An 18,467-nucleotide genomic window follows, 5' to 3' on the forward strand; every position below is an offset into this window, starting at 1 on the left:
GCTGTTTTCACATCAATGTGGTTGACTTGCATGCCTTTTGAGACTGCAATGCTCAGAAGTGTTCTAATTGTCGTGTGTTTCACTACAGGTGCAAACACTTCATCAAAATCTTCTCCATATTTTTGAAGATATCCCTTTGCGACTAATCTGGCTTTATACCTTTCCACTTTTCCTTGTGCATTCCTTTTTAACTTGAATACCCATTTGCATCCTATAGCTTTCTTGCCAGGAGGTAATCTTGTAAGAATCCAAGTCTTATTTTTATGCAATGCATCAATTTCTTCTTGTGCAGCTTTATGCCATTCAGCAGCTTCTTCTGCTGGCATTTTCTCAATCTCATCCCATGTTAAGGGCTCTTGAGCTTCTGCTGACTTTGTTAGGTAAGACAGTCTTGGGGGTGGAACACCTTTGTTTTCCCTGGATGAGCGTCTGACAACAGGTTGGTCTGACCTTTCTGCATCCTCTAAATCTGAGAGTCCTTCTCCAATTGATTCCCCTTCTCCAACTGTACTGTCTTCTGCAATGATCCTTTCTGTGTCTGCTTCCTCTGCCTGTTCCTCATTAGATACAGATGAGTTGCTTTCAGACATCTGCCTTGGTATGGCATTTATATACACTGGCATGTCTATTATGGTTCTAGTTTCATATTCTGGATGATAAGGCTCATCTGGGATAATCCAGCCTTTATCAACCCTTTTGTTTTCATCAAAATATGTAACATGTCTTATGCCAACAATGCCAGTTTTCAGATTCAAAATTCTATATCCTTTGTGTCCTGGAGCATAGCCAACTAAAATGCCCCTTTCTGTTGTGGAATCCAGCTTATGCCTTCTTTGCTTTGGTACATGAGCATATGCTGTACTTCCAAATGTTCTTATGTGTGACAGGTTTGGCTTCCTACCTTGCCATGTCTCATGTGGTGTGCGCTCAGCGCCTTTAGTTGGCATTCTGTTTTGTAGGTACACTGCTGTGAGAATGGCTTCCCCCCATAGTCTTTTAGGGAGATTGCTATCTGACAGCATACATCTGGTCATTTCCACAAGTGACCTAAATTTTCTCTCTGCAACAGAATTTTGCTCTGGTGTATAAGCTACTGTTGTGATATGCTGAATGCCTTCTTGTTCTAGAAATGTGCGCATGCTTTGTGAAGTGAACTCACCACCATTGTCGGTCTGAAGAACCTTTGGTTTTCTTTCAAATTTATTGCTCACCATGGCTACGTATTTCTTCAGCATGTCTGTGACTTGACTTTTTTCTTTCAGCAAATAGGCCACACAATATCTAGAGAAATCATCCAAGAATATTAGCACAAATCTGTTATTTCCCAATGATGGGATATTAAACGGTCCACATAAGTCACTGTGTATTAAGTCCAGTACTTTATTACTCCTATTTCTTGTGTATGCAGGAAATGAGGGTCTCACACCTTTTTGAGTAACACAGTCTATGCATTTCTCCATTTTACCAGTATCTGCACTTATCTGAATGCCAGTGGCTAGTTGCCCACTGTGAAGATCCTGGATCACCTTAAAATCACGATGTCCCAGGCGGCGGTGCCAGATTTCCAGACTACATTTACCATCATTCTTCCTTACTTGCGCCATATGTGAGGCTTCACCTGAAATGCTCAGTTTATAAACATCATTATGCATAAAAGCTTCAGCATACACTTCATCATTTTTAGAGATTGTGCACTTACTGTTTTCAAAATGAATCACAAATCCCTTCTTATCTAATGTAGATACACTAAGCATATTGCAAACTGCTTGGGGAATATACAAGACATCACTTACAGGAATTTCTTTAACTTCATTAGACACTTTGCATTTTAAGAATCCAATGCCTTTTGCTTGGATCTTAGCAGTCCTTGCGTTTGCAGTTTTAAGAATACCTTCTTCTGGACTCATTTCCTGAAAGAAATCCTTAGAATTGGTTAAATGGCATGTGCTCCCCGAATCCAAAATCCAAGTACTTTCATTTGAATTATTATTTACCATAGTCAAAGATTTTTCTGCCATTAGAAAGCTCTTATGTTTATTATTGTCCTTCATACATTTCCTGGTTGGAGAATTCTTTTGTTCCATTGGCTTAGGTGAGCTAGAGGGAGTGTTTTGTGTTTCCTTACACCATTTAGATACATGTCCCTCCTTTCCACATGAATAGCAAATCAGCTTGCCCTTGGGTGGAGTTTTCCCATAGCTCCGCCTTCCTCTGTTCTTTGCCAAGAAATTTGTTTCATTTCTCTCTGACTGACTTTGAGAACACTTCTCCTCAGAATCATTAATTATGCATTCCTGCCTCAGTTTTGATGCTGCCTGTTCAAAAGATTGCCCTTCAATGGCTTCATTTACAGACCTAAAAACATCAAACTTCTTTGATAGTGAGGTAAAAAGAAATGCTCTTTTCAATGCATCACACATGGGAATTCCAGAAAGTTCTAACTTTTGAAATGAAGACATAAGATGCATAATGTGATCATTACACTTACTTTTATCCCTTAATTTGGTTTCATTCAACTCTGCCAACCAAATTGGTTGCTGTTTTGCATATGTAGTTGCATACATAGTTCTCAGTTTATGTAAAATGTCCTTCACTGTATCTTTTGCCTCCACTAATATGGCTTGTTTCTCTGAGAGAGCTTCCAAAAACATGCACTTCACATAATAGTTTGCATTGTCCCATTCAGCCATATTTTCAGCTGTTCTGTTTTGGTCTAAGCATATATTTAATTTCTTTGCTTGAAGGAGACATATGAATCTTAGTTCCCACTGCTGATAATTAAATTCAGTTAATTTAGGCACCTTGAGAGAGTGGAAAAATGGTGAATTTCCTCCCTCAGCCATTTTCTTAGCCTTCTGTCTGCTGTGTGGGGGGAGAGAGAGACAGACTGAATCTTTCTTTTAAAACTTAAGAGAAAAAGGTGTGGCTTTTTTTTTTTTTACTGCCTGGTAATATTTCTCTTCTTTTTCAATTCCTGGCCCCTGGGCCCATAACCCTTTTGTTGGATTATTTGTAGTAAATAATTAGCAGATTTTATACACACAGCTTCAGCTTTAGAAATGTTAATTTCTTTCTTCATCTCTCTCTCACATACACCCCAGAATAATTCACTGCTGAGTCACTTTAAAGTTGAAGTAACAAAACATCTGTTTACTCACAGTTTGTAGTTAGATTTATATTCAGACAGGCTTATATATACATAACACTATACATTTGGATTATCAGCTCTTTCCATGTGCTTAGATGGTAATGGATGCTCACACCACCATTGATCCTCAGCTTAGGAGAGATCATGAGCTCCATGTGCTGTGCCTAACCCCCACAGGAAGTTGCATGGGTGTGACCTCTCTAAGCAATTTACATCAGAGGTCACAGAGTAATCACAGAGAAAAAAAACATTTCTGACAGGCAATGCATGTTAAATACAATACATTATTCCAACAATTCTCACACGTGGGTCGACGTCTGTGTGGGCCTGGGAGCTGGCATTGTGCCACAGCAAAAAACAAAAAACGTTTTGCTGGAGTCTTCTAGCATGCGTGCAGCGTGCACCGCGCAGCACGGAATGACTTCCCGCCATGTGAGCGCGTACCTCAGTTTTTGTTTTTACGCGACAAGGTGCGTCAGGTTTTTTCCTGTGCTTCTTGTTTGGCCTGGGAAAGAGTCTCATGTCTTTTCGCTTTTTTCACATTTACACATCAGTTTTCTTCTTTGTTGTTTAAAAAAAAAGTATTACTATTTCCTTTTATACTTTTACTTAGTTTCTTTAATCCAAGTTAAAGTTTTTTTTCTTTTTCAAAGTGAGGCATCGAGTGGGTCTCCACCTGCCTCAAGGCCTCCTGCTATGCAAGCCCCCCGGGACCGACCATCGTCAGACCCGACCCTGAGGAGACGTGAGGATTCCACTTCGTCCTCGTCGGTACCAAGGAGTCTCGATGACGGGCATCAAGCGAAAGCACTGTCATCGATCTCCTTCGACACACGGTGCCAGGAGCTCCGGGGTGTCGAGGGATTTGGCACCCGAGAAGTGTTGGCACCAAGAGGATCGCTCTCCCTCTATACAGGAGGTGCCGATGCGCTGGTCTGTTAGCAGCCTGGTACCTGCACCTCAGCAGATTCTGCCACCAGCTGTTCCACCGACCCCGCAGCCTTCTCCAATGGCAGCTCTCGATGAGCACATCCGGGCCCTGCTTCCAGAGCTTCTGGAAGGACTGCTGCGCCAGCCTGCTTCGGTGTCAGGGGTGCTCGTGCTTTCTGTACCGTCTGCTGCAGCGGAATCTGTCCCTTCGCCTGCGGTGAGGTCCCCGTCCTCGGTGCTGCTTGTGGCACCAGTGTTGGCTGCCACCCAGGTCGACTCCCCTTCGACATCGGTGAAGGAAGCTTCGCTGCAGTCCATGCGGGCATCAGCCTCTAGACATTGCCATCGAGGACGTCGACCCTCGGCTTCGAGGCAGGCTCAATCTCGGAGTTCCCTAAGAGAGGTATTATCTGATACTGAAGAGGAGCATTTGTGGGAGTCAGAGGGAGATCCCAGACGCTTTTCTACTGATGAGTCGTATGGGATTCCCTCTGAATCTTCCCCTCCACCTGAATGGAGGAGTCCTGAGAGTCTTTCCTTTACATCTTTTGTCCAGGAAATGGCTATGGCTAGTCTATTCTCTATGGAGGTTGAGGATGAGCCCAGGGCTGAGATGCTCGAGGTTCTGGACTATCCTTCTCCACCTAAGGAGGTTGTGATGGCTCCTCTACATAAGGTACTGAAGGAAGTCCTTATGCAGGACTGGTCGTTCTCTCTGTCTGGCCCCATGAGCCCGAAGAAAGCTGATTTCCAGTATTCGATCCATGGTGAACCTGGGTTGATGAGGTCTCAGTTACCCCACAATTCCATGGTGGTGGGCTCCGCCCTCAAAGGAGCCAAGAGTACTAGAGACTATGCCTTGGCGCCCCCAGGCAGAGAAGCTAGGACCTTGGATTCTTTTTGGAGGAAGACGTATCAGGCCGCTATGCTCGCTACCCGTATCCAGTCCTACCAGCTCTTCACGAACGTACACTTGTGGAACTTGGTGAGACAGCTGTCTAGCTTGGTTGATGCCCTCCCTCCAGAGCAGGCCAAGCCTTTTCACCAGGTGGTCAGACAGTAGAAGGTGAATCATAAATTCCTGGCTAGGGGCGCTTATGACTCTTTTGATGTGGCATCCAAAATCACTGCTTAAGTTATAGTGATGTGCAGACTCTCATGGCTGCATGTCTCTGACCTGGATCATTCAGTCCAGCAGCAGATGGCGGATGTACCTTGCCAGGGGGACAACCTTTTTGGTGAGAAAGTAGAGGATCTTGTTGACCAGATCAAGAAGCATAATGATGCTATGGATTCTCTCTCCCGCCAGGCGCCTTCTGCTACAACCTCCTCATCTAGGAGGTTTGGGGGGGGGGGGGAAGAGGAGTGCTCCCTATTTCTATGCTAGGTGTAGGTACACTCCAGCTTCTCAACAGCCTAGTCAGGCTCAGCCCCAGCACGCTCGTTCTTGTCAACAGCGTGCACCTAAGGCCCCTGATGCTCCCCAGCAAAAGCAAGGGACAAGCTTTTGACTGGCTCTAGTTAAGCATAGCCACTGTAAAAGTGTCCGTTCCAAACGACTTGCCAGTTGGGGGGAGGCTAATGTATTTTCACCAAAGGTGGCCTCTCATAACCTCCTACCGGTGGGTTCTTCAAATAGTCCGGTTAGGATACACCCTTAATCTTGAATCCAAACCTCCAAATTGTCCACTGGGAGCTCACAGCTCCCAGCAAAAGCAGGTACTTGCAGAGGAACTCTCCGCCCTTCTAAAGGCCAATGCAATCATACCCGTTCCACCAGGGGAAGAAGGGCTAGGATTCTAATCCAGGTACTTCCTTGTGCAAAAGAAGACAGGGGGATGTGTCCCATCCTAAACCTAAGGGCCCTGAACAAATTCCTAGTCCAAGAAAAGTTCAGGATGGTTTCCATGGGCACCCTTCTTCTCATGATTCAGGAGAATGATTGGCTATGCTCTCTGGACTTAAAGGATGCTTACACAAATCTCGATACTTCCAGCTCACAGGAAGTATCTTCAATTTCAGCTTGGAACACAGCACTTTCAGTACTGTGTACTGCCTTTTGGCCTGGCGTCTGCGCCCAGAGTGTTTACAAAATGTCTAGCAGTAGTCACAGCGTCGCTATGCAGACTGGGAGTGCATGTGTTTTCTTATCTCGACGATTGGCTGGTGAAGAGCACCTCAGAGGAAGGTGCTCTGGAGTCCATGCGAAAGACTATTCAGGTGCTAGAGCTACTGGGGTTCGTAATAAATTACTCCAAGTCCCATCTCACTCCAGTCCAAAAATTGGAGTTCATTGGAACACTGTGGACACAAAGACAACTCGGGCTTATCTTCCCAAGACAAGGACAGACAACCTACTGTCCCTGGTGTCCACAGTTCGAGCATCTCAGCAGATCACAGCTCGGCAGATGTTGAGACTCTCAGGGCCCATGGCCTCCACAGTTCTTGTTACACCCATGGCACATCTACATATGAGATCAGCTCAATGGACCCTAGCTTCCCAGTGGTATCAAACTACAAGGAATCTGGAGGATGTGATCTGACTGTCCACTGAATTTTGAAATTCTCTTCAGTGGTGGACAGTTCGGTCCCATTTGACCGTGAGATGATCATTCCAAATTCCTCAGCCAGAAAAAGTGCTGACGACGGATGCATCCCTCCTAGGGTGGGGAGCTCATGTAGATGGGCTTCACACTCAAGGTGCCTGGTCCTTCCTGGAACTATGAACGATCTGGAATGCTCTGAAGGCTTTCAGAGATCGGCTGTCCAACCAAATCATCTTGATTCAAACAATCAGGTTACGAAGTATTACACCAACAAGTAGAGGGGCACCAGATCTCGCCCTCTGTGTCAGGAACCTATTCAAATGTGGCTTTGGGCACGCCATCAGGGCATGTATCTCCAAGCCACTTATCTGACAGGTGAAAACAACAGTCTGGCCGACAGGCTGAGCAGGGTAGTGCAACCTCACGAGTGGTCACTGAACATGGGCGTAGCCCGCAAGATCTTCCGAGCATGGGGCACCCCCTCGGTGGATCTTTTTGCCACTCAGATCAATCACAAGGTCCCTCAGTTCTGTTCCAGGCTTCAGGCCTACAACAGACTAGTGTCAGATGCCTTTCTCTTTCACTGGGGAACAGGTCTTCTGTATACGTATCCTCCCATACATCTAGTAGGGAAGACTTTGCTGATACTCAAGCAAGACTGCGGAACCATGATCCTGATTGCACCCTTCTGGCCACGTCAGATTTGGTTCTCTCTTCTTCTGCAGTTGTCCTCCGAGCAACTGTGGAGATTGGACTGTTTTCCAACTCTCGTCACTCAGAATGAGGGGTCACTTCTACATCCCATCCTCCAGTCTCTGGTTCTCACAGCCTGGATGTTGTGACCTTAGAATTCACCTCCTTGGGTCTTTCAGAGGGTGTCTCCCGAGTCTTGCTTGCTTCCAGGAAAGATTCCACAAAGAGGTGCTACTCTTTCAAATGGAGGGGATTTGCCATCTGGTGTGATAGCAAGGCCCTAGATGCTCTCTCTTGTCCTACACAGACTCTGCTTGAATACCATCTACACTTGTCAGAGTCTGGTCTCAAGACCAACTCTGTAAGGGTTCACATCAGTGCAATTAGTGCTTATCATCGGCGTGTAGAGGGTAAGCCTATCTCTGGACAGCCTTTAGTTGTTCGTTTCATGAGAGGTTTGCTTTTGTCAAAGTCCCCTGTCAAACCTCCACCTGTGTGTCATGGGATCTCAACGTCATTCTCACCCAGCTGATGAAAGCTCCTTTTCAGCCACTGAATTCCTGCCATCTGAAGTACTTGACCAGGAAGGTCATTTTCTTGGTGGTTGTTACTTCAGCTCGTAGAGTCAGTGAGCTTCAGGCCCTAGCAGTGGATGCACCTTATAATAAGTTTCATAACAACAGAATAGTCCTTTGCACACACCTTAAGTTCCTGCCGAAGGTGGTGTCAGAGTTCCATCTGAACCAGTCAATTGTCTTGCCAACAATTTTTCCCCGACTTCATGCCCATCCTGGTGAAAGCAGCTTGCACACCTTGGACTGCAAGAGAGCATTGTCCTTTTACATGGAACGGACAAACCCCTTCAGACCGTCCGCCCAGTTGTTTGTTTGTTTTGTTTCAATCCCAACAGGAGGGGAGTCACCATCGGGAAACGTACAATCTCCAATTGGCTAGCAGATTGCATTTCCTTCACTTATGCCCAAGCTGGGCTGACTCTGGAGGGCCATGTCACAGCTCATAAAGTCAGCCTCCATTGAAGAGATTTGCAAAGCTGCAACATGGTCTTCAGTCCACACATTCATATCTCACTACTGCCTTCAGCAGGATATCCAACGCGACAGTCGGTTTGGGCAGTCAGTGCTGCAGAATCTGGTTAGGGTTTAGAATCCAACTCCACCCCCATAGGCCCTTTTTATTTTGTTCCAGGCTGCACTCTCAGCTAGCTGTATATAGTTTCAGGTTAGCCTATGTTATGTCCTCGCCGTTGCGAGGCCCAATTCACCAATGTTCATTGTTTTGAGTGAGCCTGGATGCTAGGGATACCCCAAGTGGGAGAATAAGCAGCCTGCTTGTCCTCGGAGAAAGAGAAGATACTTACCTGTAACAGGTATTCTCCGAGGACAGCAGGCTGATTATTCTCACAATCCCTCCCACCTCCCCTTTGGAGTTGTTATTGTTATTTGTTCTGATTTTTGATTTAACTCAGGTACAAGCTCACGCAGCGGGCAGGAAGTCAGTCCGCGCATGCATGGTGTGCGCTAGAAGACTCCAGCAAAACTTTTTTTGTTTTTTGCTGTGCCAAAATGCCGGTTCCCGGGCCGACGCAGATGTCGACCCACATGTGAGAATAATCAGCCTGCTGTCCTCGGATAATACCTGCTACAGGTAAGTATCTTCGCTTTTCTGAGGGTAGTAGAAAGGGTTGAAACTATGCATGCAGTTTTAAAAATCAAACTATACTCATTATCCTCCCCCTCTTACCTCCACAAAAAAAATATCAGTCCTGGGGAATATATCTTTTAATCACTGAGAAAGCCCATGTATGATGTAAGCTTTCCTTTGGTAGGGAGGGATGCAATTTCCAATCAATATATCCTGCTTATTTTCTATTTACCTGATTAATATTTTTTGAAAATTGTCCTCTCCATGAATAGTGAGGTGATTTATTCTTTCTAAGAAGTCATTATGCTAGCATAAGTGCCTGCAATGGTTAGTCAGTACCATACAGAAGTGAATTCCTCGTATGTGTCCTTTGGAAGAGTTCTGTTCACAGTACAAACTGTAGCCATTGCACCCATAATGGTATATACTCAAGCCATGTTTTTTTCTCCCTGCTTCAACCTGAAAAAGGACTAATTTTATCAGCTACATCTGAAGTGAGATAAGTGGTATATGAAAGTTACAGCATTTCTCTAGAACACTGTAGTTACAAGAGAACATAATTCAATACAATTTACATTTTGTGATTCGTCCTTCATATTATTATTATTTAATGGTATCTTTTGTCAAAGTCAGGCTTCATAAAATAGGCACCTTATCACAAATATTAACATGAGTAGCTTAGCAATCCAAGTTGAAAAAGTTCAAGTGCTTCAACAGGCTTTCCTACTTTATATTTTCTCTCTCGCTTTCTCACTCTTCATTCTTTATAGGCCTTATTCAAAAATACAGCACTTCCATTCAGTGCCTAAGGAAAAAATCTGGTAGTAGGGTTCTAAAACTGTTTTTTGTGTATGTGTGTGTATGGGGGAGTTCTATTGTTTGTTTTTGTTTTCTTTTGCTTGGAAAGTGGTTGAGCAGCTGTTGGGTGATTTTATATTGCACTGGTAAGAACCAAAATTCAACTTTTTTTTCTGCAGATCACCGTGTCCCTTTGTGAAGAACTGGATTCTTATGCACAGGAACACTTCATACTCACCAAACCCCTCAGTGACCCAAACGATCACATAAACTAAAATAAAGATCTCGATTGGTAGTTCCACTGATGCCAATTTAATCATAGAAGCATAGAAACAGAGAAAAATAAAGGCATATAAAGACCATATGGACCATCCACTCTGCCCATCCATACCATCTACTCTTCCTTTCACCCCCTTAGAATCCCAAGTACTTGTCCCAAGCTCTCTTGAATACAGATACAGTTTTTGTCTCCATTATCACCTCCAGCAAGAAGCCATTCTACGAATTTGCCACCCTTTCTGTGAATATTTCCTCAGATTACTTCTGAGTCTTATCTCCTTTCACCTTCATCCTATTATTTATCTGGATTTTGCTCACACCTTTTTTAGTAGTAGCTCAAGGTGAGTTACATTCAGGTACACTGGGTATTTCTCTGTTTCTGAAGGGCTCACAATCTAATTTTGTACCGGAGGCAATGGAGGTCAAGTGATTTGCTCAAGATCGCAAGGAACAGTAGTGGGATTTGAACTAGCCACCTCTAGATGTCAAGATTGCTGCTCTAATCATTAGGCTACTCCTCCGCTCCATGTGTGCTTTTACATGCGTATACATGTATGTGTGCACATGTGCGTTCATGTGTTTGAATACAAATGTATAAGTGTGTGCATGTGCAAGTATGTGTGCAAATATGGTCTATGCATGTGTTTGTGTGCATATGTGGGTATATGTGTTTGTGTGTTCATCTGTATGTGTGTGTATTTCTAAGCATGCATGTGTATGTATATATATGTGTGTATGTGTGTTCATATGTCAGTGTGTGTGTGCATGCATGTGTGTGCATATTTATTTATTGGGATTTATTAACCGCTTTTATGAAGAGATTCACCCAAGGCGGTGTACAGCCAGTACAGTTTAACATAAAACTTACAATTTTGTTCACAGCATAACAATAGTAAAATAACCAATAAATATAAATACAATAAATGAGGTAAACTTGAAAACAGTAAATTGAAACCTAATAATAGAACTACCGTGAAACAGTATAAAAATATACACATTTAACAGAACTGGAATTCAAATATCAGAGATATAATACAGTGTTAGCATAATACGAATGATACATGCATTAGAACATTCAACTAATGTAGACATGATGCTAAAGATTTTCTACAATACTGCTTACCATATGGATGAGGGACCAAGAGCAGATATATGATGGGAACAAGAGTCAGTTGGGCTAATTTGATGGTTAGCTAAACTCAAGGCAAGTTCTTTGTATAGTTAAGCAAGAGATAGGAACTAATCTAAATTATAGTGTGTGTAACAAGATAGTCCAAATGCAGAATGCATGTATAGTCAGTCACCCTACCAGACTTATTTTCGAAAGAGAAGGGCGCCCATCTTTCGACACAAATCAGGAGATGGGCATCCTTCTCTCAGGGCTGCCCAAATCGACATAATCGAAAGCCAATTTTGGGCGTCCCCAACTGCTTCCCGTTGCGGGGATGACCAAAGTTCCTGGGGCATGTCGGAGGCTTAGCGAAGGTGGGAGTGGGGCATGCCTAACATATGGGCATCCTCAAGCGATAATGGAAAAAAGAAGGGCGTCCCTGAGGAGCACTTGGCTGACTTTACTTGGTCCATTTTTCCTTACAACCAAGCCTCAAAAAGGTGCCCAAACTGACCAGATGACCACCGGAGGGAATCGGGGATGACCTCCCCTGACTCCCCCCCAGTGGTCACTAACCCCCTTCCACCCTGAAATAAACAACTTTAAAAACTTTTTTTGCCAGCCTGAAATGTGATACTCAGGTCCATCGCAGCAGTATGCAGGTCCCTGGGGGAGGGAGGTATGTGTGTGTCAGCGGAGGCATAGCGAAGACATGGACGTCCTTCTTTCAAACATTTTGGACGTCCTGAACTGCCTCCCCTCACAGGGACGGCCAAATTTCAAGGAAGTGAAGTGGAGTGGAGGAATGGCCTAGTGGTTAGAGCACTGGGCTTGCAATCCAGAGGTGGCCAGTTCAAATCCCACTGCTGCTACCTGTGATCCAAAATCCAAATAAATAAATAAAGGGGGTGTTAGAGGTATAGCAAAGGCATGGACATCCTTCTCACAGAAACATCCACATTTTGAACGCGAACGGAGGCATAGAGAAGGACGTCCTTCACCCATACTCTAAAAAGAAAAAGATGTCCCTGACAAGCACTTGGACATTTTCACCTGGGCTTGCAAAGGAAATCATGTGCAAATGAGCTAACAGCGAGCAGCTCATTTGCATGTGATTTCCTTCATGCATGCCCATTCCTTTCCGAACCGGTAAGGGAAGGGCTTTTTCCATTCAGTTAGTGCATCTGGCTGAAGGTAAGGGAGCTACGTACCTGGGAGCAATTTGTGAAGTCCACTGCAGTGCCCCCTAGGGTGCCCGGTTGGTGTCCTGGCATGTCAGGGGGACCAGTGCACTACGAATTCTGGCTCCTCCCATGACCAAATGGCTTGTATTTGGTCATTTCTGAGATGGGTGTCCTCACTTTCCATTATCGCTGAAAATCAGAAACGATGAAGTCCTGGGGACGACCATCTCTAAGGTCGACTGAAATTTGCTGATTTGGGCATCCCCAACCATATTATCGAAACGAAAGATGGACACCCATCTTGTTTCGATAATACGGGTTTCCCCGCCACTTCACCGGGACGACCTACGAGGACGTCCTCAGGAAAACTTGGGTGCCCCTTTCGATTATGCCCCTCTATGTATTAAAGGCGTGGGAGAAGAGCCAAGCTTTCACTTGCTTCCTGAAGTAGATAAAGTCTCGAGTTACACGTAGCCCCTCTGGGAGTAAATTCCAGAGCGTGGGGGCTACTCTGAGAAGGCTCGCTGCCTGGTATCACATCGTACAATTTCTTTTGACAACAGTACAGATAATGATGATCCTTGAGAGGACCTTACATAAGTACATAAGTATTGCCATACTGGGAAAGACCAAAGGTCCATCGAGCCCAGCATCCTGTTTGCAACAGTGGCCAATCCAGATCACAAATACCTGGCAAGATCCCAAAAAAGTACAAAACATTTTATACTGCTCAAAGAAATAGTGGATTTTCCCTAAGTCCATTTAATAACGGTCTATGGACTTTTCCTTTAGGTCTCAAAGGTGTGTAAAGGGCTAACTTATTCTTTAAGTACTGTGGCCCATTTTAGTAGCCACCCTCTGGACTGACTCCATTCAGTTTATAACTTTTTGAAGGTACAGTCTCCAGAATAGTACACAATATTCTAAATGAGATCTCAGCTGAGTCTTATACAATGGCATGATCACCTCCTTTTTCCTAGTTGCCATTTCTCTCCCTATGCACCCAAGCATGCTTCTAGCATTCGCTGTCACCTTTTCTACCTGTTTGGCCACCTTAAGATCCTCACATATGATCACATTCAAGTCCCACTCCTCTTTTGTGTACAAACGTTCTTCACTCCCTAAACTGTATCATTCCATATGGTTTTTGCAGCCCAAATGCATGATCCTACATTTTTTTTAGAATTAAGTCTTAGATGCCAAATTCCATACCATTCTTCAAGCTTCACTAGGTCCTTCCTCATGTTCTCCAGACCAACAGGAGTGTCTCCTTATTGCACATTTTGATATCATCCGCAAAGATGGAAACCTTACCAGACAGCCCTTCAACAATATTGCTTACAAAAATGTTTTTTAAAACTCTCGGCCCAGAACTGAACCTTGCGGCACACCAGTGGTAACATTCATTTCCTCAGAATGAGCTCCGTTTACTACTACACTCTGTTGCCTTTCACTCAACTAGTTCCTAACCAAGTCTATCACTTTAGGGCCCATACTGATGGTACCCAGTTTATTTATTGGCAATCTATGCAGAACTGTGTCAAAGGCTTTGCTAAAATCTAAATATACCACATCTAGTGCTCTCCCTCGAGTCAAGTCTCTGGTTATCCAGTGAAATAAATTGATAAGCTTTGTCTGACAACACCTGCCTCTAGTGAAACCATATTGCCTCAGGTCCTGCAATCCACTGGATTCCAAAAACTATACTATTTTCTGTTTTAAAAGACTTTCCATTAATCTTACTTGCTACAGAAGTCAGACTTACTGGCCTGTAGTTCCCAACTTCTTCCTTCTGCTTTTGTGAAGAGGGACCACATCTGTCTTTCCCCAGTATTCCAGGACCACTACCGACTCTAGAGAAGCATTTGAAAAGGTCATCCAGCAGAACCACTAAAACTTCTTTGAGTTCCTTCAGTACCCTCAGATATATGCCAAACGGCCCCATTGCTTTGTTCTCCTTTAATTTAGCTAGCTCCTCATGAACACACTCCTCTGAAAATTGTTGAGGGACAGTCACACCATTTCTATTTGTGTTTGTCTTTTGCAGTCCTGCTCCTGCTCCTTCAGCTGTGAACACAGAACAGAAATATTTGTAAAGCAGTTTTACCTTATCTTTATCAATTTCTACATATTCTTCCCCTTCACCACTGAGTCTTACAATGCCACTTTTGTATTTCCTCCTATCACTAACATATCTAAAGATGTGTTGTCCCCCACCCTATTAACTGTATTGGTTATTTTTCTTCCATTTGCATCTTTGCTTTCCTGACTGCTCTACCAGCTTCTCTTAGCTTTTCCAGATATTGTCACATATCTTCCTCTTTCTACAGTCTCTTATAGTTTATGATGGCTAACCTCATTTTCTTTACCTTTTCAGCTGCTACTTTTGAGAACCAAAGCTACCTTCTTTTACTTTTATTTACTTTCCTTACTTTTCCTGACATCAAGATGAACAATGAAGAAATTGAAGTTGTCAAACATTTCATCTTTCTTGGCTCCAAAATGAATCACGATGATGATTGCACCCCTGAGATCAAGAGATGGCTGACACCTGGAAGAAGTGCAATAGTCAGCATGAACAATATCTGGAAGAGCAAGGACATCGGCCTGGCAGTCACATGTAGATTGGTCAGTGCAATCATCTTCCCAATAGCAGCCTATGGCTGTGCAACTTGGATGCTGAGAAAGGCAGACATGCAAAAAATTGATGCATTTGAATTATGGTGCTGGAGACAACTGTTACGCATCCCATGGACAGCCAAAATAACAAACCAAGCAGTTCTGGAACATATCAAACCAAAATTCTCACTGGAAACCAAGGTAGCAAAACAAAAGCTTGCCTATTTTGGTCACATCATGCGACGCAAGTCCCTCAAAAAAGACTTCATGCTTGGAATGGTTAGTGGTAAAAGAAAAAGAGGCCACCCAAGAATTCGCTGGATAGATACTATCAAGGAAGATACTAGCAGAACTGAATGAAGCTTTGTGAGATCGGAAGGCATGGTGAACTCTGATCTATAGAATGACCGAGAGCCATACTCGACTGATCATATAAGGAAGGAACTTTCCTTACAAAAAGGTTTGTTGCCTATAACATAGCTTCTTTCAGTTTTGCCCACTGCTTTTCTACTTCTTCCAAATAGAAACATAGAAAGATAGAATCATGATGGCAGATAAAGGCCAAATTAACCTCTAACTCTTCCTTTTCCTAAGGGATCCCACATGCTTATGCCATGCTTTCTTAAACTCTGACACAGTCCTCGACTCCACGACCTCCACTGGGAGGCCATTCCACGCTTCCACCACCCTTTCCATGAAATAATCCTTTCTTAGATTCTTCCTAAGTCTATTCCCTCTTAACTTCATCATACACACCCTTGTTCCAGAGTTTTCCTTCAGCTGAAAAAGACTCACTTCCTGTACATTAATGCCGCTGAGATATTTAAACATCTCTATCATATCTCCTCTCTCCCTCTCTCTTCCAGCGTATACATGTTGAGATTCATAAGCCTGTCCCTATATTTTTTCTGTTCAAGACCGCTTACCAATTTATTCCTTAAGGTAATCTCCCATTTGAACAAAGTTAGGGATTTTTTTTGAGGCTAGAACCTTCACTTTTTAACGAACCTTCTCTTCACCTATCTTAATATTAAACCACACCATCCAGTAAATGCCAGATGATTACAACCTATAACATCAGAAACAATCTCCCCATTTGTAAGCACTAAATCCAGTATGGCACATCCAGTGGTGTGCTGGTAAATTTTTAACAACAGGCTCTCTCCCCGGTCCACCTCGGCGCCCCCCCCCCCCAAATTGCAGAGCTGGCTATAGCCGGGGGGGGGGGGGGGCATGCATTACTCTCTCCAGGAAAAAACTATTAAATGATCCCAGGTTCCAATTTAATTCATGTTTAATGTGGGATAAAATGCCATAAATAAGTAAATAAATATAAACTTTTAATGTTGAGCACCTGATTCTCAAGGTGAACATATTCCAAACACTATAATGAAAATAAAATGAGTTTTTTTCTACCTTTGTTGTCTGGTGACTGTTTTTCTGCTCATGCTGGCCCAGTATCCGATTCTGCTGCTATCTGTCCTCTTAACTCCATTTCCAGGGCTTCCTTTCCATTTATTTCTTTCCTCCTTTCTTCTTCATTTCTGGTCCTCAGCTTCTGCCTATTTTCTCCATCCATTTGCAGTTATTCTCCTCTCTTCCTTTTCCCTCTTCTCATCTCATTCCTCACTCTTCCCTCCCCTCCACCCATATCCAGCATTTCTTCTCTCTCCCTTCCTTCTCCTCCACCCATGTCCAGCAACCCTCCTCTCCCCTGCCCTCCATCCACCCACCCATGTCCAGTAGCCCTGCTCTCCCCTGCCCTCTATCCACCCACCCATGTCCAGCAACCCTCCTCTCCCCTCCATCCACCAATGTCCAGCGACCCTCCTCTCCCCCCTGCCCTGCCCTCCATCCACCCATGTCTAGCAACCCTCCTCTCCCCACCATCTACCCAAGTCCAGCGACCCTCCTCTCCCCCCTGCCCTCCATCCACACATGTCCAGCAATCCTCCTCTCCCCTCCATCCACTCATGTCCAGCAACCCTCCTCTCCTCTGCCCTCCATCCACCCATGTCCAGCAACCCTCCTCTCCCCCCTGCCCTCCATCCACCCATGTCCAGCAACCCTCCTCTCCCCCCTGCCCTCCTCTCCATCCACCCACCCACCCATGTCCAGCAACCCTCCTCTCCCCTGCCCTCCATCCACCCACCCATGTCCAGCAATCCTCATCTCCCCCTGCCCTCCTCTCCACCATCTTCCAGCCCTCTCCGCTCCCCTGGTCATCCATCTTCCGTCTGCCTTCTGCTCCCCGATAGTAGCCCTGCTGGTTTCCTTTCTGCGCTGCCGCCGCCGCCCTGCCTTTAAAATTTTTATTTTCCCTCGAGGCGCGCCAGCGTTGAAGTGAAGGCAGCAGGCTCAGCTCGGTTCCTGCCTTCGTTCCGTTCCTTCACATCATGGCTCCGCCCTTGCCTGACGTATTTCCTGTTTGCGCAAGGGCAGAGCCATGATGTGAAGGAACGGAACAAAGGCAGGAACCGAGCTGAGCCTGCTGCCTTCGCTTCAACGCTGGCGCGCCTTGAGGGAAAATAAAATTTTTAAAGGCAGGGCGGCGGCGGCGGCAACGCAGAAAGGAAACCAGCAGGGCTACTATCGGGGAGCAGAGGGCAGACGGAAGATGGATTAGCGGGGCAGGGGAGCAGAGGTGAGCCGGCTCGCACGGGCCAACAACCGGCTCGCAAGATGCCAGTAAATTTAACAAACGGCTCTTGCGAGCCGGTGCGAGCCGGCTCCAGCACACCACTGGGCACATCCTATGTGGATTCCCTCTCTGCTGAGAATCCAGGATCTCCAAACTTCCTGAAGACACCGCAGTAGGAATACCTCAGTCAACATCTGGCATATTAAAATCACCTATTATTAATACTTCCCCTTTTGACAGGTATATTTTGACTGACTTTATATGTCCATTTCTTCTGTGAAAGAGGTCCATATATCATACCAATGTAAATACATTTTCAATATCCTCTTTCCATATTGACCCATAGTGCCTCTTCCTTACCCTGTAGGTGCTGTAATTGTTTGTCTTTAATATTATCTTTAACAAGTCATGACACTCCCGCCCCCTTCTTTTCTTCCTTTCCTGTGTTTCCTGAACAGATTATAGCCCGGTATAACTATATCCCAGTCATGGTTCTCTGTGAACCATGTCTCCACCACTAAATCCAAATCAGCCTCTTTCTTCACAGCCTCTAGGTCCAAACCCTTATTTATTATTATTATTATTATTATTATTATTATTAGTTGCATTTGTATCCCACCTTATCCCACCTCTTTGCAGGCTCAAAGTGGCTTACAATATGTCATGAATAGTGGAAGAATGTTAGTTAATAAACATTTAGTATTGCAGGGTTTTGGTCAGCATGATGAAAATAAGACAAAGTAATAGTGTACAAGCAGATATTAAGAGACCCTTCTAAATATAGATGGGCGATTTGTACATATTCACATTGGTTGATCTTTTGGTAGGCTTTATTAAAGAGGTGGGTCTTTAGTAA

This window comes from Microcaecilia unicolor, chromosome 7 (genome assembly GCF_901765095.1).
Source record: "Microcaecilia unicolor chromosome 7, aMicUni1.1, whole genome shotgun sequence".
NCBI classification, from domain to species: domain Eukaryota; kingdom Metazoa; phylum Chordata; class Amphibia; order Gymnophiona; family Siphonopidae; genus Microcaecilia; species Microcaecilia unicolor.